The sequence below is a fragment of the Falco rusticolus genome, chromosome 7, assembly GCF_015220075.1.
Source record: "Falco rusticolus isolate bFalRus1 chromosome 7, bFalRus1.pri, whole genome shotgun sequence".
NCBI lineage: Eukaryota > Metazoa > Chordata > Aves > Falconiformes > Falconidae > Falco > Falco rusticolus.
In genome coordinates, this window is record NC_051193.1 from 9,994,835 (window position 1) to 10,018,921 (window position 24,087).

The 24,087-nt window shown below is 40.2% G+C and overlaps 1 protein-coding gene across 1 annotated transcript in view; it reads right to left on the bottom strand.

Moving 5' to 3' along the window:
- The window catches only part of CHD2 (chromodomain helicase DNA binding protein 2), a 72,775-nt gene extending 59,944 nt beyond the window's left edge, over positions 1–12,831 (bottom strand). Inside the window, exons 1-4 of the mRNA XM_037394803.1 lie at positions 12,409–12,831; positions 9,670–9,741; positions 8,859–8,953; positions 4,559–4,619 (exon numbers count right to left, since the gene is read on the bottom strand). The gene's annotated coding sequence lies outside the window, so the exon portion shown is untranslated. The remainder of the gene's footprint in view (positions 1–4,558; positions 4,620–8,858; positions 8,954–9,669; positions 9,742–12,408) is intronic.
- Positions 12,832–24,087: the final 11,256 nt, after the last annotated feature.

Here is a 24,087-nt window from a genome sequence, read left to right on the forward strand (position 1 = left end):
ATTAAGTGTTAAGAACATAATTTTAAAACAATGCTATGTGTAGAAGAGACCAACATACAAAAAGGGTTTTTTAGATGTCTTCATGATTTTGAGTATCTGCACTCCAGTGCCAATTTACTCTTTTGAATGTGTATAGCTTTAACCCCATTTTAGTCTGAAACCCAACTTCACCTCTACATTGTTCCCCTGGTAATCCTGGGCAGATTCTTACACATGATGCAGAAATTACCCACAGTACAGCAAAAATCGTGGAGCCATCTAGTGGTCTCTGCCTCCTCATTCCAGTTTCCCCATTCTCATTTCAAAATAACCAGTTACAACAAAGCAAACAGCAATGGAACCAGTACAACAAGCCTCAGTCTGACTTTCACAACTGCCCATATGTCCTGTTCCATATTACTTTATAGACTTCCTTGTTTTAAATACAATGGAAGCAGCACACAGAAGTGGAACACAGGATCTGGTAATTCACTTTGCCTTGTACTGTGCAATGTACATAGTTGTAATAGTATTCAACCACAGGATCATCACATTTTCAGAACCAGAAATTGAGCATTCAAGTTTGCAGAAGTTCTTTGTTTCAAGCATTCAACTCACCCTCAGTTAAGATAGAATGAAATATTTTGAAACATATTTTTTCTTCCCCATAGTAAACTGAATGAACAGTTTTGGGGGTTGTTTTGTTTTTGGGGGGTTTTTTAGTTCCAATTGTTACATTAGCCTAATTTCAAATTCAGTTAGGCATCTGAAGACAAATTAAAACTTTGAGTATTTTTTTTAATGCTAATGCCTTGACTGAGGTACCAAAACATGAAAAACAAGTCACCACAGAGTTGTCAATTATTGTCACAATCAAGTACTCAAAGTACTGACATGAGCACAGTAGAAACCCCATAAATAAGCTTCTTACAATAAGTATAAAAATAATTTAAACGGTCTTAACATAAGGAAATTTAATTACTGGTATCAGCTATCCCCACCTCTCAAAAATGTAATTTAGTTACATATTAGTCAACCTTGAAAGGCCCTTTTCAGTTGGGTTAGCCTCCTGCCTTAGACACTAATGAGATCTGCCAAAAGCAATTTGAGGGCAAGTTTCCCTACTAGGTTCACCTACATTTGGTTGTACCAAAACTCTGCAAGTAATCCTGCCACATTCATGTTAAACTCTTCTCTTGACCTTGTAAAATAATTAGCAGTCAACGGAACTGATGATATATTATAATTAAGAACATGCTACAACAATCCTTGTTGTAACTTATTCATACATCAAAAAGATGCTACAGTAACAGCCAAAATATTAATAGCAATCTGTACACTTTTTCATGTGAAATCTACATTTGCTTTAAAAGATTTCACAGCAGTTGTTTACTTATGAATTAAGGCACATTTTCTTAAGAGGTTTCAATAATGTTGCAAAAAAAATACTCCTCCACCAAGACATATGCAGTGATCCCATACTTCAGGTAGCCATTGAAGAACCCTATTTTTTTGCTAATGACATGAGCCTTTTGCTCCTTTTGTAGAATCAATAAGGCATCATCCCATTTTTCAAACTTCTATTATCTACTATTTACTGTATTTGTTTCCAAACACAGTATTTTGCTCATAACGATTAAGGGGCTTGCATAGTCATGTAATACTTTCAAGGTTTCCTTCACATCACTGGTAACATATTGACACTCCATGTCAACAGACAGAATTCAAACACATGCCTAAAGGTTTAAGGCAGCAGTTTTGAAACATCTTCAGTTTACAAAATTTTTCTCTTCAGTTTTTTTCTAATTATTTGTTGCTCTACCTATTAAGAGACCACAGCAATAAAAGACATCTCTTATGGCCAAAAACATGGCTTCAGCTATTTCATGTCTATTGAAACCTTGTGTTCCTGAAGTGTGAGATTGAAGGCCTGTAACAACATGTAACACACCCATGCATCAGTGCAAGTGCCTAAAACACCACTACATCTACAAAGTTTTCCAGAGTGAAAAACTCTCACGCTCTGAAGCTTAAACTTAAAAATCGAGATGACATACTGTTAGTAAAGGGAAATTCACTCCAACAGAGGGAGCTGAATGGACAGAATGGAAGTTCTGAGCAACCAAACCTGAAGTTCTACACTTCGAAGTTCATTAATGCAAGATTTTATTCTCCAAGACACGTCTCTGGTAACTCTCACACCAGAGGGAAAAGCAGACCTGTCCTTTACCGACATCAAAAGTCCACCTTTAAGTCCACCAAAAGACATCTTTAAAAGTAACTAAGTACTCTGGACAGTCCTAAGCCTGCTTTTACCACTATCAGATGTTCAGCAAGCACAGGAGTAAAAGCACAACTCATGTAAGACCAGGTATTCTTACTTAAGAAAGGTTGTTTGCCAGGTTTTGAGATTAATTTTCAAGTAAGATGTGACTTTATGCACTCTTTTGTGGATGTTATTTTTATATAATAAAGCATGCCAACTGCAGTAAGGCTCCCATTTTCAAATATTTGCCCCTTCTATCAAAAAAAAGTAATTAAAATCAGTGCTTCAAAACCAGAGACAGTAATACTAGATCTTTCAAGATCCATACATCTGGATGTTTTTACAAACACATTTTGAAGAAAACTGTTTCTTTAAGCCAATTAAGAGTTTCACTTTCACCCTTTACATTGGGTAAGGATTAGAAAACAGGAAAGTGGAAGCATTCCTTGGTCTGTAACTGAAAAGTCAGGCTCCTGCTCAAGAAACCAGATCTGACAACAACTAATTTACAATCCAATGAGAGAAAACAGAAAAAAGTACACAGAAAGATGTAGGAAACAGATGCAGATTAATACAAAAATGGAACACAAATCACATGTTTACAGATTATAGCAGGTTACTGAGGAAAAAAGGCATCAGTGGACAGCATAGGGAGAGTTTTGAGGAACAGCTGGAAGGAGTAATAATTACTTCTAACATAGCAAGAAATATGCTGTTCTACACACACCTGTAGTGTGAAAAATAGCCTAAGACTTCAGAAAAAGTAATAAAACTCACAGAACACAGCAGAAGAAGATGAAACAGTAATCAAAGATCATCAAAACTGAGCACATGTACACACATTAAGAACTGAATTGCTCAAAGTTTGTGAATTCTATTGTTTTGCTTCAGAGCTGTAGTCTTAGTGATAAAATTGATTCAAAACGAGCTGTACCTAAAAGTAGAAAAAGGCCACGATAATGTGGGCCTAGCAAGGTTTGCACCTTACCCCCACTACTCCTTTTTCCTTTCAAAAGAGCTCTACATTGGTTTCTACATCACATGAGTAGACAGAGACCCCAAGAAAGCACGGGACTTTAGAGTACAAACAGGGAGAAGCTGCTTTTCTAGCAGCCAAGGCAGCATAGACAGCAGTTTGTACATGGTAAGCATGGCTGCTGAAGGTCTCTGCTAACACACGTAGCCACCAGACAGTTAAAAATCACTATCTATCATCTATCCACTGAAACAAGAATATCTGCATCCTGGAACACATTTTCTCAAGCTGTCTGCAGTCTGAGGCTGGCATTACTCAATCAGGTAGCATGTCATACTGAAAGAACTGTCTCCAAGAAACTGTCTCTTTTAAAGAAAAGCATCTATTCCAAAGCATAGCTCTACAGGAACAGAGCTTCCCACTAAATAAAAAAAAGTTAATTCATGTACACAAAACGCAATGGATGCCCCAATTAAAAATGTCAAATAAAGGAGTCTGAATTTTAAGCAGACAGGAAGACAAAAGGACTTGGGGTCTTTCCAGAGACAGCTCCCAAGAGTTACAGAACATGCCAGAGACAGCAAAAGGTCATCAGGACCAAATTCCTTTTAGATAAGGAAAATGGAGAAAATCCTATCCCCATATTCATCCAGCACAGAACTGAATTAATTTTTCTACTCAAGCCTGCCAATTTTGCATTTTGACACCATGAGGAATGATTCCTAAACAAAGTCTATATGCTAGCAGTTTAATATAGGAAGCTGTTACCAGCATTACATACCATTTTCTGCAAAGCTGAAGCTTCAAAAATGAACAGAAACAGAAAAATCATAGAACAGTTCCTATGTGCTCAGACTCTCACAGATCCTGACAGAAGCATAAAAGGACAACACTAGACGCTTGTAAGACAAGTTCTTCCTGCTATATCTTACACACCATTTGTTATCCAAATTTTGTGTAGTACTTCTCTGTAGAGACAGACATTGTGTACCAAATCCTTCTGAACAAGCATTAAATCTGTGACTTAATGTTCTAAATGAAATACGGAGTCAAATCACAGAAAATCAAAGACCTACAATTAGATATGAAAGCTGTTCTCCAGTGAGACAGGTTGAGAGCACCATCCAAGTATAGCTTCCTCTCCTAAAGAGCCCAGCAAGAATCATCATGTGGCCCTTCTAACTGAACCTTCTAGAAACATGTGCTCACAGACACACTTTAAGGAACTTCAGGATGTATCCAGCCAAAAACTTCATCAAGTTAAACATTATAGCCACGTGTGTTGCTGTTTTTTTAAAAGCTAAGTAGAAAATGTTATTAGGAATAACACAACTTACCAGTGCTTCAACCAAGAGCAGTTATTTTGGTTACAGTGAGTAAATCAATTCCTCAACACATCTGTAGGGAAAATGGTATATTAAACACTTGAAATAAAAAAATTAAAATAATTTTAAAACATTAAAGATCTACAAGACCAGAGCACTAGCCTAGGAATATTACAAAAATCCCTATCCTCAAATAAAATAAAATTCAAAAAGCACATTCCCAGCAGATCACAGCATACGGCACAAGAGACATTTTAATAAATAATTTTAAGTATCACTAGGCAACCTATTATCAAAGAACCTGTGCAAACCACCCAAGAAAGTCAGACCCAGTCCTGTACACAAATCCCTTGAGAAACAAAACAACAAAAATAATTTTGTAAGTTTTTGAAAAAGAGAAATTGGGCAAATGAAAGTATGCTTACACGAACTGATCTGCCCTTCACATAAAAATAACTAAAATACTCATTTTTACTGAGAGGTGCTATCAGCTAGATGCTGTGAAAATATTTAACACTGATATGGAATAAGTTTTTTATATCTCAAAGTTATCCCACGTATGGGTAAGGCCCAAATTTGAAAACTTAACTATGAAAAAGCTTATTGGCAATCCACATCAGTAACATTTAATCAAAATTACCTTAAGCAGAGGCAACAGAATTAAAGTAAGACCTAAAACTCTACAACTCATGAAACCCCCTTATTTTACTGTAAATCTCAACTGTGTGAAGTCATCCACTATCATGAGCCACACAAGTTATCTTCCTAACCTGTACAAGCAAACTGCTTCTCTCGTGATCTCTCAGAATCTACTTATCTTGGCATATAGCCTCAAATATGTAAAAATTAATGAACCTATTCAGTGATACCATACTGTGCATGATTTTCTACAATATTCTAAATACTCTTCAAACTGATAGCTACTCAGATGTGTAGAAAGCAAGCTGTGATGAACAGAATTGTAGTTTCTTTGCTGATATAATTTACTTGAAACTTAATATGGAAAAAGATCCCTTTAGGAAGGGGAAACAGTAAAAAGTTGTAGTAGTAAAGTGGCAAAAACATGTAGAATATCCAAATGAACAGGAAATTTAGAGCTTCAAAACATGCATTTAAATGTGATCCAACAGCTGCTATTAAATGGAGGCACAAAACTGAAATACTTCAAAATGGCGGACAGGCACTTTGTAGATGAAACAACATGGTTGCTGGACTTTAATAATCCAAGAGGCATCTATCAGTCACGCAAAGCCTAAGAAATTAACCAGGTAAAGAGGTTTACTTATGCCCATTAAATCTCCTTCTGTCCTATATGTCCCATTTTACTCAAAAAAAAAAAAAAAGAAAAAACACTTAGAAGCTACAATTTAATATATGAAGACTACATAGCATTAATGACCGCAAAATTTTCAGCTTGCGAGTCTTGGCCATTTTAAATAATTTACAGCACAGCTAAACATGTATCACTGCATTCAAGTTCATTCTTGTTGTCTTCAATTCTAGAAGTAGCATCCAGTTATGGTAATTTCACAGAAACTTTAATGAGGATACTTAATATGGCTTTGTACCACACAGAGGAACAGCCTCCTCTACTGAAAGAGTTACTAAGACTCGACCAGAGTGCGTTCTTCTGACCTCAGCAGAATTTTGCAAAAGGAATCTAGTATCTGTCAGAGTGGTAACACCTAGTAGCAGTAAAACTTCTCCACTCTGAAGTGAACAAATAAACCATTGAGTTTTGTAAAAATAGCACAAAGATCTTACTAACATATTACATTTCATTCATACGATCACACAAGTGATCGTTTTCCACCATTATAAAATAGACCGCTACATTCTGAGTTTTTGAATTTTAGTATCCAAAACTCACTCACGAACTATAGAACACATCACAAACACTGAAGGTTTACACCAAGAGCCATGAACTACAGAGCCAGTAAACACAGGTTTCAGCTGAAAAAATTTAGTCTTTCAGATTAACACCTGTATTTCCTCTTTAACATTCAATTTATTTAATAAATGTCAAACTAAAAATATTTTCATCAGACTACTCTCAGTAATTGTTGTAGCCCCTGTGTGATTAAAAAATCCACGCCCTATTTAAAAATAAACACGTTTTTCTTCTTTTTAAGTAGTTTTACAGTTGTGGCTTATATTTGGTTTTAAATTATAGAATGAGATGTTGTAAGCACAGTATGGCCTACACCACATAAAACACACCGTGCATCATAGGTCCATGACTCCTTCACCAAAAGACTGGCACTGCTAGCTCCAGAGAATCAGGAAAGCACACCTTTTACAGCAAGAGGTGAGGTCAAATGCTCTAAAGCTATCAACCTGGTAACAGAGTCTCTCAGGATAAACTGAAGTATTTCAGCAAAGATAATATATACCAGCACACTGATGTTTTTCCATATAAGCTACCAATGTTACAGATCAATTCTATGAGAATACTTAACATGACTTTGTACCACCAGAGGAACAGCTTCCTCTACTGAAAAAGTTACCAAGATTCGACCAGAGAGCATTCTTCTGACCTCGTCAGTCCTCATCAGTATGCTGCAGTGTGGTCATGAACTTAAAACTTTCCCAGTTTTAAGTCCCCAGCAGTGTGCCGCTAGCCTACTAAAGGTCTACCCAACCTAAAGATCAAGCTGCCATTTACAAGATTAAAACATGCTGTTCTTAGAAGAAAAGGCAGCTCCAAAGAGCTCACAAAAGTAACAAGGGACATTTAAAACTGTTTTTATTATAATACCTGTTCAGCACAAATAGCATCATGACAACATAGAAAATAAGTAAGACCTTTAAGACCAAAGTGCTCCATTTTGTACTCATTGCAAAACGCCCAGGTTAGTCAAGATGACTCTGCTCTTGAGCACCGTGCACGGTGGTTGTAATTTTTTTATGAAAGCAGATCCAATTAGAAGTTGCAGCTTTAGACATTTAAGGATTACACATTAGGAAAACAAGTTTTGAGTTAAGACAAGATCAGTCCCATCATCACTACAAGTCTTTTATGTGAATCAGGCTAGTCTTGCCTTTATCGTAACAGATCATGCAGTATCTGGTGACTTTGACTCTCTGAATTGAAAATTCACGTGGGATTTCAAGTATGCTCTGCTGTTCCTCTCAAGGTACCAGATAATTTCTAACACAAACTTCTAATTCTTAAACTTCACAGCAGGCAGTTACACAAAGAAGTTCTAGAACACACTTAACAGCCTTGCTCGTTAGCTGTGTTTTTTTGCAGGACATCCATGGTGAACAGTAGTCTAATACCTATAAATATTACTTGAAACCTGCCTTGCATATTAGTAGTGACTTACTGCATATGAAGGTTTATTACAACGTGGAGAGACATTTTGAAAAAGCTTATGCAAAACCAGTACATGATTTTTCTTATATGAACAGGCTGAAGCGTTCATCCAAGCCAAAGAGAACAGCGGCACTCAGGCAGGGGTTCACAAGATCTGCATTCTTAAATTATCGTGATAAATTATGTAATTTTAAAATGCAAATTATCAGGCGTATTTTTGAAAATCCTGATACACATCTTCATGAAGATACCCTACACTCTGAGCTCCTGAATACATACTGAAGTACATTAGCATGGTAAGCTGTGAAAAGGAACCAGTTAAGACAGGCAAACAAGATCCCAACTTTTAGTTACACAGTGGTAAAAGCATGACTCAAATATAACATGTTGCTCTGTCTCTAAATGCAGAGCCTTAAAGTGAAAAAAAAAAATAATAAAACCAATCAAACATTAGAAAGCCGATTTTTTTTATACTGCAAGGACAGCAAGACACTTCATAACAGCTAGGTGCAGGTTTAGGCTTTTAGAGTAAAATTTACACTGAAAAAAGAATTTCTATGTTTATTGTATAAAAACAACTTATTGGAAAAGAAAAGCTTATGAGTGTCACTTGCTAATGAACCAATACCTTGAATGGAAAGAAAAGCATTTGTGAAGTTTGATTAGACCGTATGTCCTTAGCAGAGATGGCAGTCAGTCCTCATAAGCACAGCTTTAGTTTACAGCATGTTGGCATGGTAATGTCAGATTCTTAAAAAAGTCTTATAAATAAGTGAGCACAAAAAAAAAAATCTCAGAAGATGTGTAAGGAGCCATTACTGTATTCAGTACACACTAACAGATTTCAAATGCACTAAAACTTGAAAAGAAAATTCAAGAAGGTAAAACATTGCAGCTTAAATGTTCAATGTTTATTTTGCTGCAACCCCCCCATTATCCTCCAAAATATTTAAAAACAAAAGAAACAAGGAAACACAACACAGAATAACATACCTGGTATGTACAGTACAGAATTTTGTTCAAGGTCTTTTACCCAACCAGCCATCTGAATCTTTGGAAGTAAGAACAATATCCAGAGTAATAATAGCCTTTAAAGAAAAAAAAAAACCACCATGTTTGACTGAAAACAAAGGTGTATACAGATTTTACCTACAATTCTAACATTCTCAACTGACAGAAACTTTTTCAAAATACATACAAGGTGTCTTACGATTAATAAAAATTTTACCTACAGTACAAAACCATAATATTCTATCCTTGCCAAGCACTGGCATTCAGGTCTCCAAAACTGAGTAACAGAGCCCAAAAATCTTCTGTATGAAAACCTGAAGTCTAGGATTATTACTGTCATACACAAATTCTACAATATCCCCAAGTATTAATGCTACCAACTCATTAAATACAAAACCTGAAAAATTGTTAAAGTTCAATGTACGTTTTTCCTGGGACAAATGGAACTTCTAGGTTTATATGAAAATACTTTACTTTCCAGCAACAACAATGCACATGTATGCGCATACATATATTAAAAAAATAATCTACTTACTAAACAGCCTTAGTAAAATAAAATTTATATGGAAGCTGCAGCATGAACATCACATTATTTTAAGGCATTCTCCCCATATGTGCAAAAAAAGGTTTTTAAATAGTCCAGATAATTTATAAAATGTGTCCTCTCCAATTTAAAAAATGTTTTGGTTTTTTTTTTTTCCTCTCCATCTGCGCAATAACAAAAAGGCAAATCCCAAGATCAAAAAAATAACAAGGAAATAAACATACTATCACAAGTTATAACCACTCTTACCTAAGAAAATAAGGTATGAATGACTCTTCTGGAAGCCAGTCAGGAAATAAGATATTGTTCATGGAATTCTACCTAAAGAAAAAGAAAGTATGAAAATTTTCAACATTTTGCTTTAGAAAAGCAGAACAAGTCAGATGCTTGAAATTTATTGATCTTTAGGTAATTATTAAGTTAGGAAAAACTTATGATAGCAGTAACTGTATCTTTACAACTCAACTCTAAAAATAAAAGTACGGGTGGCTGCACATACTTGGCTGAAAAAAAACACTGGAGATGGAAGAGTGACTGACATAGAACATGTATGATCTATATTTTTGCATGAATACCTGCAATCTGCTCTTCTGTCTCCCTTTAATTTAGAATGACTTAAAGATCAAATGTCTGGTCAATTCTTCTTAAGAGTAATTTATCACACAATACCTCACAGTCCTTGTACTTTTTTTTCCACATTAGTGTCTTCAGAAGTAGGCTATGCAAAATCTAATAAAATCTCTAGTGATAGCAAAGTAATTTTAAAATGGCTTCTGCCATCAGCTTCTCAAAATTTTAAGTCCTAAGTTACTTGATCTCCCCTAGAAAGGTATCTTTTTTGCCCTTCAGAACACACTTTTTAAGCATTCAGCTTCTTTAACCTTTAATCAGATCCCAAACTATGCTCTTTAACACAAGGAACACCATATTTGCACTACCTCTAGCCAACTTTTCTTGCCTTTTGTGAAAAGGCTTAACGTTCTATTTTGCACCAGTTACATTTATCACCACTATTTCATACTCTAGCAGAAGTCTGGAATCATTCTGTAAATACGTGGGTAATTAAAAAAAAAACATTTTAACATTACATTAAAAGATACTAAACATAAATGAAATTCCTACATCTTATATACATAAAAACGCAGAATCATTGAATAAATATGATAAAAATTAAGAGCAGTTAATTTTCAGAAACTTAGCTATTTCATTTTCAGTAGCTGAAAGAAACAAGTCAAAGCTATTTAAAAATTATCACCCAATATATTAAAAAAAGAAAAATACAGCAGACACCCACCTAAAGCTAGAACTTTCTTTTCAGCAAAGTGTGTATGTCAGAACCTGTTCTACACTGCAGAACTGTTGCTGAGGTTATAAAACCACCATAATCCAAATCTAACATAAAGATACCGAAGACTTTGCACAGAGGTGATAGAAGTCCAATGGTTGCTGAAACTTGTATTTTTATTTCCAACAAAAGCCAGCTTTCATTGTTGTAATGACAGATTTATATGTGCAGAGGAAGTACCGAAAAATGTTGATTTACCTCCAATGGCAGTATTTAAAACCTGCACGGAGTTTTATGATCCTGTACAAGTGTGCACCAGATAAATCCAACTAATATGGCTACACACAATCTCAAATTAAAACTGAAGTTCTTAATATTTACCTCTTGCCCTACTACAGTGACTTTTAATACAATTGGAATTACAACTTCACCCTTAAATTGGTAATTGCTGAATGCGAGCCAGCGCAAAACAAACATCAGGCATTCCATTTAAACTTGCGTTTTTAGAGTCCTGCAATAGCGTCGTACAACTTCTAAATTATTAACCATCGAAAAGAACGATAAAAATGCTACATGAACAGAAATGACTGCGAGTTCCCTGAAAAATGCATAAACTGAATACTAAAAACAAAACTGACACCCAATTAATTATTTTTAAAAGCTTTTAATGTCACACACAAGCCCATTCGCTTCCTTGTCGTGTAATTCATATTTAAGTAACTACCTTTTCTTCCCGTAGTGCCTTCTAAATCACAACTGTAGTATTTTGCCAACTTTAAACTGTAGACTTGGCATGACCGAGCTTTGTTTTTTTAAGCTTGTTAAGTTTTTGTATTGTTGTTTTAATTGCAAAAATCATATCGTATCTAATTCTTAAGACTTTTCCTTAAAGTTCTGCACCTGAACTGCTGTTTTTCAAGTGAAGTAAATTTCTATCTATTGTTTCAGTAAAGTACTAAGCTGTCTCATCCGCAGCCTGTTTTTTCTTACTGGTTTAGAAAGAGTTAAAAGCCAACACCCCACAAAAAAACCACCAAGTTTTATTTTTAAGAGAAAAGGACATGGCGTCTTTGTTCTTACAAACTACGAAAACATATCCCCATCTGAGCAGCAACGGGCACCAAACGCTCTTTGAACAGGTACGGGCTTGGGGCTAAACATTTAACTGATGATGTAGTACAGTCTTCACCTCTCCCCCCACCACCACCCCCCCCCCCCCTTTACTGCTGCATTGGAGTTATAAGCTGGTTTGCAGATGCCCCCCTTCCATGCTGCGCTGAGGGGAACAGGTCTGCAGCCCCCCCTCTCCTCACTGCTGCACTGGGGAACCCGTCTGCAGCTCCCCCCATCCTCCGTGCTGCATCGGGGGCCGGGGTGTGCGGAGCCCCCTCGGTGCTGCATGAGCAGGGGGGAGGGGGAGCGCTCTGCAGCCCAGGAGCCGACGAGTGTCACCGGGGCGGCCGCCGAGCCGGGCTCCCTCTGCGGCACCCCTTCTCCCGCCGCTCCCTCCCCGAACCCCGCGGCTCCCCCCGCACCCAAAAGGGGTCACGGAGACGAGCGGGGGTCCCCGAGGCTCCCCTCAGGGAGCGGCGAGGGGGGGCAGGGAGAGGCAGGCGCCCCCTCCCCCTCCCGGCTCCAAGGACATTTTGTTTTTCCTCCCAAGGACAAAGGACAATGAGAAGCGAGGAGACTCAGGCACTTACCCAGCGAAGAGCAGCCCGCTGGCTGGCAACGGGGGCCCTGAGAACGGGACGCTGCTCCCCTCCTCGCCCTGCCGGCGGCGATGGACGGCCCCGCGCCCGCCCGGCAAGGGAGAGGCGCGGGCAGCGCTTCGTCGCCCGGCGCCATTGCCCTCCGCCCGTCGGCAGCCCCGCACGGCAGCCCAGCTCGCCGCCCTCCGTCGCCCCGGAACCCCCAGAGTGCCGGGCCCGACTTGGCTCCCGAGACCGGCACACGGGGCGCTCGCCGGGCGTCCCCGCTCCGAGCCGCGGGGAGAGCGCCCGGGAGCACGGCTGCAGCTGCGGCTGCTTCCCCGGCCATCTTGTGCCGTATGTGTGAGAGTCTCTCCCGTCTCCTCTCAACTCCTTCCTCCCCTCCCCCCCGCACAACATGGCCGCCCGCTTACTACTCACTGCGGCGAGGAAGGGGCGGGCCCGGGCCCCTGCCCCCTACCCGCGGCGCGCTGCGCCCCCCCTCCCGGCCCGCCCTCGGCTGCGCGCGCGCCGCGCGCCGCTCCCCATTGGCCACGCCGCGCCCTCCCCGCCAGGCCCGAGCGCGCGCGCCCCGCTCCTATTGGCCGCGCCGCGCCCTCCTTCGACCTCCCCACCCCGGGCCCGCGCGCACCGCGGCCGCGGCCTCCCATTGGCTGCGCTCCCCGCCTCAGCGCCCGCCGCCGAGTATTGGCGAGCGGCGGCCGGCCGCTCCCCATTGGCTCCCGCCCGGCTCCTCGCGCGCCCGCCCCGCCCGCCGCGGGCTCGCGCCCAGTGCGCACAAGCTGCCCCTCAGGGGGTGGAGGGCGGCGGGGAGCTGGGCCGGCGCTCCCGCCCCGCAGCTCCCGCCCCGCCGGCGGCCCCGGGCCCCGCTGCCACCCCCTCCCCAGCCCCACCTGGCCGGGGTTAGGATGTTCCTCTGAAGAGGCACACCCCGCCTCGTGGCAGCAGTGACCCCGCTTCGTCCGAGCGCCGCCTTCGCTGCTAACCCCCGCTTCAGAAGTCCCGTCATCCCTCGGGGTGCCTAGGGCGCCCCTCGCTAACCTGTGGCCGCCTACAGCGAGGCGCAGCCCCCCTGGCCTGGCTCGTTAGGAGCCCCTCGCCCAACGGCCCGGTTTGCTGTTGCACCCTGTGCTGCCATTCCCACGATAAGCACCTCGTTTCTCTCACAGTACCTATGCAGCAGCCTGGCCTGGGCCCTGGCGCTGCCCATCCACCGGGCAGGCCTGGGCACCAGCTCCACCTCACCGCAGAACGTGGTGCCGCAAAGCCCTTGGCTCCCTTGACCTGCGTACGGCCCACGGCCCGTGCGCCCTCAACCTGCTCCTGACCCCGCTGGTGGGAAGAGCCAGCACCACCGTGCTACCTGCCTGTAGTCCCAGTCCTCATTAGTACCTCTCAAAAGCACCACAGACACCCAAATAAAACTAGGTATGGTGCTTTTTTTAGCCGACTCCATAGAAACTGTCTTGTATGCCAACCTCAACAGGACATTGTCTCCTATTTTGACTACTGCCATGGAAACCAATTCAGATATCAGCAGGATTGAGGGGCATCCCCCACATTTTTGGTCACTTGTCATAAATGCCTGTCCCCAGCCAGTGGGTTAGGATGTTCCTCTGAAGAGGCACACCCAGCAAACACGACTGAACAGCGTAATTAATATTTACATACTTCAGCAGTCACTTTGAATGATACACATGCCTTTCTCCTTTTTCATTCGCACAGCTTACTCCGCTAAAAGCAGAGAGAAAGGGGTCCCGATCTTCCTTTTTTATACAAAGCATGTGGGCAGTTATGGCAGCAATTAAACCAACAATGTTTAAAATCATAATGGAAGGCCTCAGCAGCTAGCCTGGCGCTTGAAGTTGTGCAGTTGGACTTCAGCAGCCATCTCCTGAGCTGGGTCCTGGAAAAGCCAGAAGCAGCTGGTCAGCTGAAAAGAATCAGTCAACTAACGCCCTTGAGGAAAAACCACGTTGAGTTTGAGATGTACTTCCTTTCAAAATACAGAGAAAAGCTGACCTCCTTGTACAGGATAGCAGGGGAGGAACAAACATACCTACTGACTTGTAGACAGTGGTGATAAGATGGTTACAGTCTTCAAAAAAGGATAGTGGCATAAAGGTACCTCAGCATGGGAGCCTCCAGCTAAGGAATTAACGGTGGAGCAAAACTGCAGATACTGCTTCTCAGCTGGGAAAAAGGGCAAAAAGGCCTTTGGGTTTGTTTTCCCACAAGAAGAAGAAATGAAGTTCTGGTCTACAGAGCCTACGGAGAGCAGGAAGCCTGGTCTGCAACTTCATTCCCGTTCTGATTCCTGCAAAGGCTAATCCTCTTGCTCTCGGTGGAACCACTCACACATAACTGTGCATAAAGGTGCTTGCATGAACAGAACCCAGATGCTGTCCTCCTTAGAAAACTACCAACAGTGAAGAAAGGGGAAAGGCAACCAAGGATAAGGCAGGAACTAGATGAAAGTAGGGTGCAGCAAAAGCACTTCTACTTATGTCGGCATTTTCAGCCAACTACAAGGTATGACTTCACAGCAAGGACCAAGATTAGAAGTTCAGAGTACAATTTCCAGCCTTTCTATTGCTTCTTTCCAGAACACAAGTACATTTCTAGAAAAATTATATTAAGTGTGATCACTTGTAATAACCGCATGAAAGGGAGAAAAGAGATCAGGCATCCAAGACATAATTGCACTCTTTAAGAGTCATATGATTCCAGCCAGAAGAGTTTAAGGTTGTATTTACTTTTCTCTAGCTATACCAAACTGTCTAGTATACTAGACTATTCCTCTTTAAAAAAAAATTAATCCTGTACATTTACAGACAGAAATGTTTTTGAAAGTCACTTACTGTATTGCTGTTACATGTAACCAAAAAATTACTGGAAGTCCAATATCCTCATTAAATATTTTCAGTGCTGCTGTTTTGCTTCCTGGCTACCAAGGCCTAAAGCAGCTCCAAAAAAAGCTTGCACAAGTATCCATCACCTCTTCCGTTTCTTGGATTCAAGTGAGTTGTACGTATGTGAACCTAAGTACAGTCACTCTCTCCAGAGCTGCAGCACTCATCACACAACTTTGCTGTTCCTGTACCAGTCACAGTCTACCTGTTTGCATTCTTCCTGCCTAATGAACAGCAGAACGGTGCTAGTCTCCTTTTTCACGTTTTTTATCTCCCATGGTCCTCTCTGTATAAATACAACATTCTCATTCCTACTGCCTCTGCAGTTACCCCATTTTATTTTTCCTTCTAAATTCAGCATTTCTACACAACTGCAAAGTCCTTCATACAATTTATTTCTTCTCTTTTAGATGACAGGCTTCCTGCTTTGTGTAGCATTAGGCCAGATACTTCAGCCATGTTTTATGAACCACATGTCTGATAATAATGAGACAACTTAATGTTTCCATTACTAATTTGGGAACTATTTTCTGAGACTGCATCTGCGGCTAGAATTCCAGATGGAGGCACACAATCTCACTTTCTGGTACTCACCCAAACTATTTTCTTCTACAACCTTTTTTCCTTCCCCCCAGCTCCCACGAAGATTGTTATCATCCCTTAGGGACAGCATGCAAAAGCACACTTTAATTTCACAGGGCAGTGTCCCTTTCCCTGCCTGCTCCAACATGCCCTCAGTACCAGAGGGTACCAAAAAGTTGGTGAAGCAGCTTGCTTGTTGCAACACATGAGGTGCAAATGTAGCGTACAGCTCTTTGGAGACACAAGTACTGTAGAAAGGCCGGAGACCTGACACTGATATTTGACAAAATGGTTAAGTATTGTATCTGCCTTTTGAAGTGGAAAACAGGAGTCTAAACAAGACTGAGAGATGTGCAATGTCACCAAACCTTTCTTCAACCAAAACTCTATCGCTTTTCAGGAGAAATCAATAACAATTTTCTAGGCCCTAAGCCAAACATAATAGTTTGGATTATTTCGATAGAGAATATGCAAACAGGATACCAAATGCCCTTTGAACACAGCAAGCTGTTCTGTGGTAGGCATTTAACTTCCTGCGCACTGGGTGCTCACAGAAATTGTCACAGTGTCCTGAATAAAGTATAGCTCTATTTTCTTTTTTTCTATGTAACCTGTAACATGTTGCTAAAACAATCTTTTTTTTTTTTTTTTTTCCTTTCTGTTTCCTTCCTTAGCAGTTCACTATTAAAATCACAGTAATTGTACAGGCAGATAAAAACTACCTTCTATCACACTTCTGAAAACCTGGGATTTTGGAGCAACGTGCACAGAGACACTGCAAGAGTACAGCTATGCCCGCACTGCTGTCATCTGTGGCCTTCTCATAGCAGTGACACAGAGTAACATCAACAGACAGAAACATAAATAAAGACAAAGTTCTTTAAGCACAGAACCAGCTTCCCTGTGTGACTGCTGAAGACGACGAGGGTCTATTGATCCTAGCTAAAGTTTTTTGCTCCTGTCACAAGACAAGCGATAACAGCAGCAGCAGCAAGGATAAAATACACTTCCAGCAACCAGCTTGTGCTGTTCATTCTGCTCTGGGTCTGGAACTGGAATTCAAATCCAGACTTTTGTTCCAACCTATAATGAATAATTGCAAGCACATCTACACACATGGAGAGAACTTTTACATATGCCCTTTTTATTTCCGTGATTTAACACTGAAAACTAAGATTATGTTAATGTGGTGGTTTTGCTAGCACTTTTTTGGTGCTCATGTTTAGAACGATGAACCTTGTGAGCAGCAAGAAAAAAAAGATTTATTACCAAAAATAATTAGAAACAAATTCTTATCAATGGCACAAACATATGGTAAAGAATCTTCCAGTCTGCTAAGCCAAACTACAGTGCTTTTTCAGTATATTCAAAATGAAGCAATTTTAACCACAATTCACTCTTTTTATTTCTCTTTTCAAAGAAAAATAAGTTATCAATAAAAAGTACAAAGACGTAATGGAAGTGAGAAATGGAACCAATATCTTTTCTGGGATTTAACAGTCTTTCCTAAACAAATTTTTAACTTGTCGGTCACAACGCAGTACTGTTTCTGTACATGTGATCTTGCGGCCTGAGCTCAAATTTTAGATCTAAGAGCTCCTGAACAACCTACCCACCTCGCTATTTCAGTTTTGCATGAGTTCCTGTATACAATGAGGCAAATAAAAGACCAGTAACTATAGTCTAGTGAGAGGATTAATTATTGTGCTTTATATTTACATGACTAAGGAATATACGTGTATTTTTCTTGAGAAAATCAAGTCCACTTATCTTAAGAAGGTTTGAAACTTGAACTTCCTTGTTATTATAACATATCAGCTTCAAGTTATCCCTTGTTGCCAGCTTGACTGTAAGAAATTTTAATGATTTCAGTCAAGGGACTTACGCTGTATTTGGTCAATATTTAACCATAATAAGTGATTGCCTGAAATAGCAGTCTTAGAGATAGAAGAAAAATGGGAAGATACAGTAGCCCTTATTTTGAAAAAAAAATCTCATGCCAGTTTAAAACTGCAGGCTGTTTCAAACTTACAGAATTTGGGTGACTGTTTAATAACATATTTAATTGCTTCCTAAAGTAAGCCATTGGAGCTTGGAACAACAAATCTGTTCCTTTATCCCCTTTCTTTAACCTCTGGTACTTGTATGAAATGATCTGTTCTTTTAAAGTCAGCTTTTAGGTAACAAACTATTCTGCCTGGGTTGGCAAACTTTTATAGGAGGCTTGAACATAGCAGAAAAAATACTGATCGACCATTTTGCCTGTACCTACTTAGACACTACAATTTATAGAAATGCTAATAAGGTATTACATGTCTCCTTTCATGAAAAAGAAGAACTTGTTTATTACTGAAATCACCTTTGAAAGCAAGTAAGAAACTAATGTGCACCTTCCCAGGAACTTTAATACCCACAGCTACCAGTGCGCAAAGGCAGGTTCTGTGACCTGACTTCCACGTGTTAACTTCTCTGTACTGACAAGGTCTGCTGTTTGGAAACACACAAGGGTTAAGACATATTGCTAAGGTTTTAAATCTCTTTGAAAGGTAGAAGCTGCGAACAGTGTTTGTTATGCTACCATTCTGGCTGTAAATACGGTCATAGGAGTGTTCTGCTGAGCTGGGAGATGGTCATTGTTTTGTCAAAAGTCTGTTCAAAAAAAAAAAAAAAGGCATTGGCAAGATTAAGAGAGCCATACCCAGTCTTACGTTTCAAAATAAAGATACTGTTCTCCCATTTTACAATATATTATACAATTGTTACGTAGATTCAGAAGAGTACATTTTATAACTTTTAAGTAATACCTTCATAATATTTGGATTTTAAATGTAGCTAGGGAAGAACACATTTTTAGAAGATCTAGACAATTAAATTAATAATTTTAGGGGTGTTTTTTAAAGTCAGATAATTCAAAATTCTAGCATGATTACTTCCTTGTGCAGATTTAAAGTTTGCTTTCCAAAGGCGTTCATCTGTCCATCCTTGAAATTTATTAGCTGCAAACATGAGCCAGTAAAGCTTGATTGCTTAAGTGTTTGAGGAATGTGATCAGAAAAGGGAAAAGAGATTTTACACATCAAAATCAAGGACAAAAATAACCCCCAACTATAAGCTCTAATTTTTATTTTTTAATAACTCTCCATTTGAGTTCTAGTGGACATTTGGAAAGTTTAGATGACGAACATAACAGCAAGTATACCTTCTTGGTAAATCTCCTTGGAGATAAAGGCATTCATACTAGCCTTGTGAACATGATGAATTTCACTCAAACTGAACAAGATGAATTACAGCTACTCTAGAATGAAAAGAAAAACAACCCAGGCCTCCATAACTGCAAGTATAGAAGTGGGATTTAAATTTCAAGCAAGTTTCAAGCCTGTTTCCATAACAATCCTCATTCTTGTCTCCTGTGTGCAGGTAACACCATAGGGCATTTTATTGATTGCTGTATAATAGTTGACAAAATGATGCATTATTCAGCAAATTGTCACATGCAGTGAAAAGCTGTGCGTGCCTTTTTTTCTGAAATCTTACAAGTGTATACTTTTTTTTTATTTTATAGACAGTCTAACGAAGCACTGAATCACCCTATTGTAAAAAAAAATTATGTAAAAATATATATAAAAGAGAAGACCCCTTATATCTGTAGCTCAAAACAAAGTTCTTCATATTTGTCAAGACTTGTTAGGTGTGGAGTCCCATCAATTTTTGATGGAGTGACACTTTATCAGGGACACACTTGGATTAGAATGTCATCTGAAACAGAAATAGCTTCTGTGTCAGACTGGTATTTCCCAAGAGCTTTTATATTTTCTTCCTACAGTCGACTCACTATAAACTGGCTCCTGCCAGGGCTTTATCCAGCTAGGAGAGCTCATCAACCTAGGGACTAGAGCAGTTTTGTGTACGTCAGGCATGTCGTCCATCTAAACTCCACAACTGGCAGCTTTAACTGTTGCAGGCGACGGATTTGCATGCTGAAACAAATACTCTTTCTCTCTGGGCAAGCTGTTAATGGTGACAATCTTGTCTCAGCTTGAAAGCATTCATAGTGTATTGGGTTTTTTTTATATTTAGTCCAAGATTAGTATTAGAAGGTGAGCTGGTAAGAAAATGTGAGCAACCCAAGGAAACACTGTTGGTACAGGCCTGTCACAAAATGAGGTCAATGGCTTTTTGTACGATTAAAGGAGCAGAGGGAATGCAAGACACCTTGGGCGAGCCATCCACAGCACTTCATCACTGTCTGAAAACTCTCACTGCAACTTCCATTGCAATTTCACCCAGTGGAAGACCCAAGCAAGGTGCGACATACCCAAAACGTCACTTACTTTCTTCAAGATTCAATAGTGAATTTAATAAGAAGCTATTACCTCTCTCTACAGATCTGTCTTGTTGTAAGGTCTAGAAATGTCTAATTTCATGACAAAAGCTGAGACTTTGATCTATTCTTGTTACGGCAAACACATGGGTCTTAAGTTATGCGCCTGTGCCTTTAATTCAGCACTGAGTAATTACATTTAGGTCAGTGGAATCACTCCAGGTTTTTCTTGGTGTGTCTAAACCAAATGTTGTCCTAAGGATTTGGAAGCATATGAAGTGAATTTAGGAATGAACATGTATGTCAGTACTTGGAAAATGCAACTGGAATGAACTAACCCACTCTGCAGAAGGGAAAGATAACAAAAAGCAGAGGCCTAAATTTCAAGAATGAGAGCAAGCCCACATAGTTTTGCACATGCAGGTATTAATGCATCACTGTTCCTTGTATTTTCCTTACATTTATTTTATCTTACCTATTTTTATTAATAATGGCAAAAGGAATAATATAAATTAAATCGTTCTGGGTACTTCACCTCTTATTTCTCCTTCCATACACCTTTTAAACCTTTCCATAAAACAGAATATTGTCTATCAAGAGACCAAACAGGTCAAAATAAAATACCTTTAATTGGGAAACTATCTAAAATTTTCTTGTAATAAGCCACTCATTACTGGTATTAAATAGTATGTTTGAATACTCTGACCTAGTGTGTAAGATGGAGGTGACTTTAGAACACTTTGAAGGAAAAAATGTATGGGGAACACGGGTTTGTATGTGTAAGAGGTAAAGTCAAAAGCTTAAATAATTTATAATCATGATATTAACAAAAATGAAACACTGGGACTTTAATAACTGGTACTTTTTTATTAAACTCCAATTATTAAGACATTGTGCTCCTGGCTAGTATGTAAGGTGCTGATAATGAACATTCAGGGACAGTACTTTTACTGCATGAATGAAAACTGTTCTGTTCAAAAGATTAATAAAGGATTCTCTTTTTTTATATACGTATACACACACACACACTAAAGTAAATGAAAATTGGAACCAAAAATGAAGCTGAAGTCTACTCAAGTATTGTTAATAAAATGGAATTAAGTTTAGGCAAAAATATAGCATAATTAAGAGGTTCAGAAGGGCACATCAGTATATGCTGGAAAAGTTACTTTTACATACGAAAATTATTTAGTGCTTTTTATTATCATTATAATGGACATTCCTACATGATCAAATCAAAGATGTGCACAACTTCATACTAGAGCTCTGTACTGCATGTATTGCTGTCGTCGCTGCACACTGCATCCAGGTTACCTTTGACCTGTGGATTTAATGTAACCTTAGCAAAATAAAAAAGGGCAATGAAGAAAACAATGATCTTGAGGTGGCAAGAAGTTTTCTTTACATTGCTTTTCTGTAACGAAGGAATCACTGTCTCAGAGAAATCTTTGCAGGTGACAGGCTCGAAAAGGAGATTCTCTTTCAGACCCAGAGCAAGGAGATCAAAGACCTTGCACAATTCAGCTGCAGCTAACATGGAGGAATCGCACTTCCTCTTGGTTTTAAATATGACTAATACTTTTTGCGATCCTAGTCTGGATTTTAATATCACAGAAGTTATTGGGTGTACTGTGAGCAGCTGAAACAGAGTCCTGCTCTCCTGACAGTCGACAGTCGCATACCCAACTAGCGCTGCGCTACTGCAGCATCCCCCCTCCGGTGCCATATTCAGGCAGAGGCTGCGATATTTCTGACCAGTCAACTGGCACATAGATGCTGATTGCTTGTTCAGCAAGGAAAGCAGAAAAAATAGCCTTTGTACCCATTCTGTAGTTTTTCCTTTAGCAGAAGCTCTAATTTGCCTCTGTAACCTGCAGCCTCCCCTGAAGTGCAGAAACTCTAGAACTGGAATTTGTTGAAACTGAAGATCAGATCAAAAGCTCAAGGCCTCCAACAGCATGATTTCATAAGCCCTGCCTCCTTAAGAAGTCAGGATAAAAATACAGCTACATGAAAAATAAATGAGCAGCTTTTCCCGACTCTGAAACCAGAAAATAATGACATGAAACCAAAATCAAATGCAATAGTATCGCTCATATTCCAAAACACCAGCGTTAATGCTCCCTTTCCCAGCTCCCAGAGATCTGTTAAACAAACGAGCCTTATAATGTGTTTTGCAAGTGAAAGGTCCTGGAGTGGAAATAGTAAACTCCAACACCAAAGACCCTTAAAAAGGCTCTTGCTTGCTCAAAGAGTTTAGCACTGAAGGGGATTCGGTCTGACCTCGCTCCTGCCACAACCCATATTTTCTGTTTTGATCAAACGAGTGGTTCAGCAGCACTAGCGATGGTCTGAGATTTTAGATGAAAACTAGTATATCAATACCTGGAAGTCAAGTCACCCTGCGCAACTCAAAAAGGGCCAGTATCACATGTGCACAGACCGGTCAGACATCTCTTTATACTGGGAAAAATACTCCATTTAAAACATGCTTGATGTACTACACTTTCCCTGAACACCTCAGCCATGCCCCCACGATGCTGAGTGCACAGCCACGTTATCGCCCTGGTTATCCTTGCTGCAGGCTTGGTGGCATTTTTGGAACCATGTTACGCCTTTAAAATTTTTTAAGTGTCCTGGAGAGACCTGATTTTCGTTGTACGCTGCAATCCCCTCAGGAGAATGCTTCCCCTTTTTCCTCATTTTTCTTACTTGCCATTATTACTTTTTTACCTTGAGTGTAAAAATTACAGCCTTTGGACTGAAAGGAGGGGAAAGGTGAAATTAATAAGCCTCTTGATTAAAAAACCAAGGAGAAAAACCTTGAAATACAAACTCCCATGAACACAACATGTCTCCTCCTGCTGCATTAATGCCAGTTCACGAAATGGCGACTGCCTCCGTCGACAGCTGCCTAAAAATGCACACATCCCCGCAGGAAATCAGAAACTCAACATTTTTTTTATTTTTTTTTTTTAAGCTTTCATTTTTCTCTCTTTACATTCAGCCCCTCCAGGACTCCCGAGAGCCCTCCGCAAAGCCGTAACCTGACAAACGCAGAAGTGATGGGGAACGTATAGCTCTCCTTGTGCAGAGAGCAGCTGCTTCCATCTGCCCCCAGCTTTCGGGAAACACCCGGGACTCATCCCCAGGCTGCACTGGGGTGACTGGGTGCAGGCAGGCTGGGCTGGTACTCCGGGCTCTGGACTCCAGCGCCCAGTACAGTGCAAATAAATGTGCTGATTCAGCCGGAATCATTGCGATCTTGCGTTTCCAGAATTTTCTCCCTCCGCTTCCCAAATATAAAAGGACTTTTTGTGCTAAATACCGAGCTGGAGCACTGATGGGCTCCGTGTAGGGCGCCATGTGGTATTTGGTTTCTCACTACAGTACATGTTTTTATAATGATGGGGGAAGGGAAGGAAGGGAGCTGCTCTTACCAGCATGCCAATAATCTGTTGCAAAGGACTGGAGCTCTGAGAGCCAATTAGTCCTGAAGTTAACCATTTAACTGCTGAAAAAAACTCAAGTCTCAGACAGACTCGGTGAGGTTAGGGACAGAAAAGACTGCATGGGTACCTGTGGCATCAAGCTCAGTGCAGATTTGTTCACAGATGTATTTTTTTACTTTAGTACTAAATATTTTTGACACACAAACTGACCACTGAAACTCCTTTAGGTCACAGCCATGCAAAGGTGGGACAGCTATATCCAGAACATATATAATCACACAACTTTAATAAAAGCTGGATGTGTTTCAGCATCTGTGCCAGCCTGTGGTGGAACCATGAAAGCTACCCACAGGAGCTGCATTTCCAATATGGATTTTGGGTGGGTACAAGTCCCTGCCACATG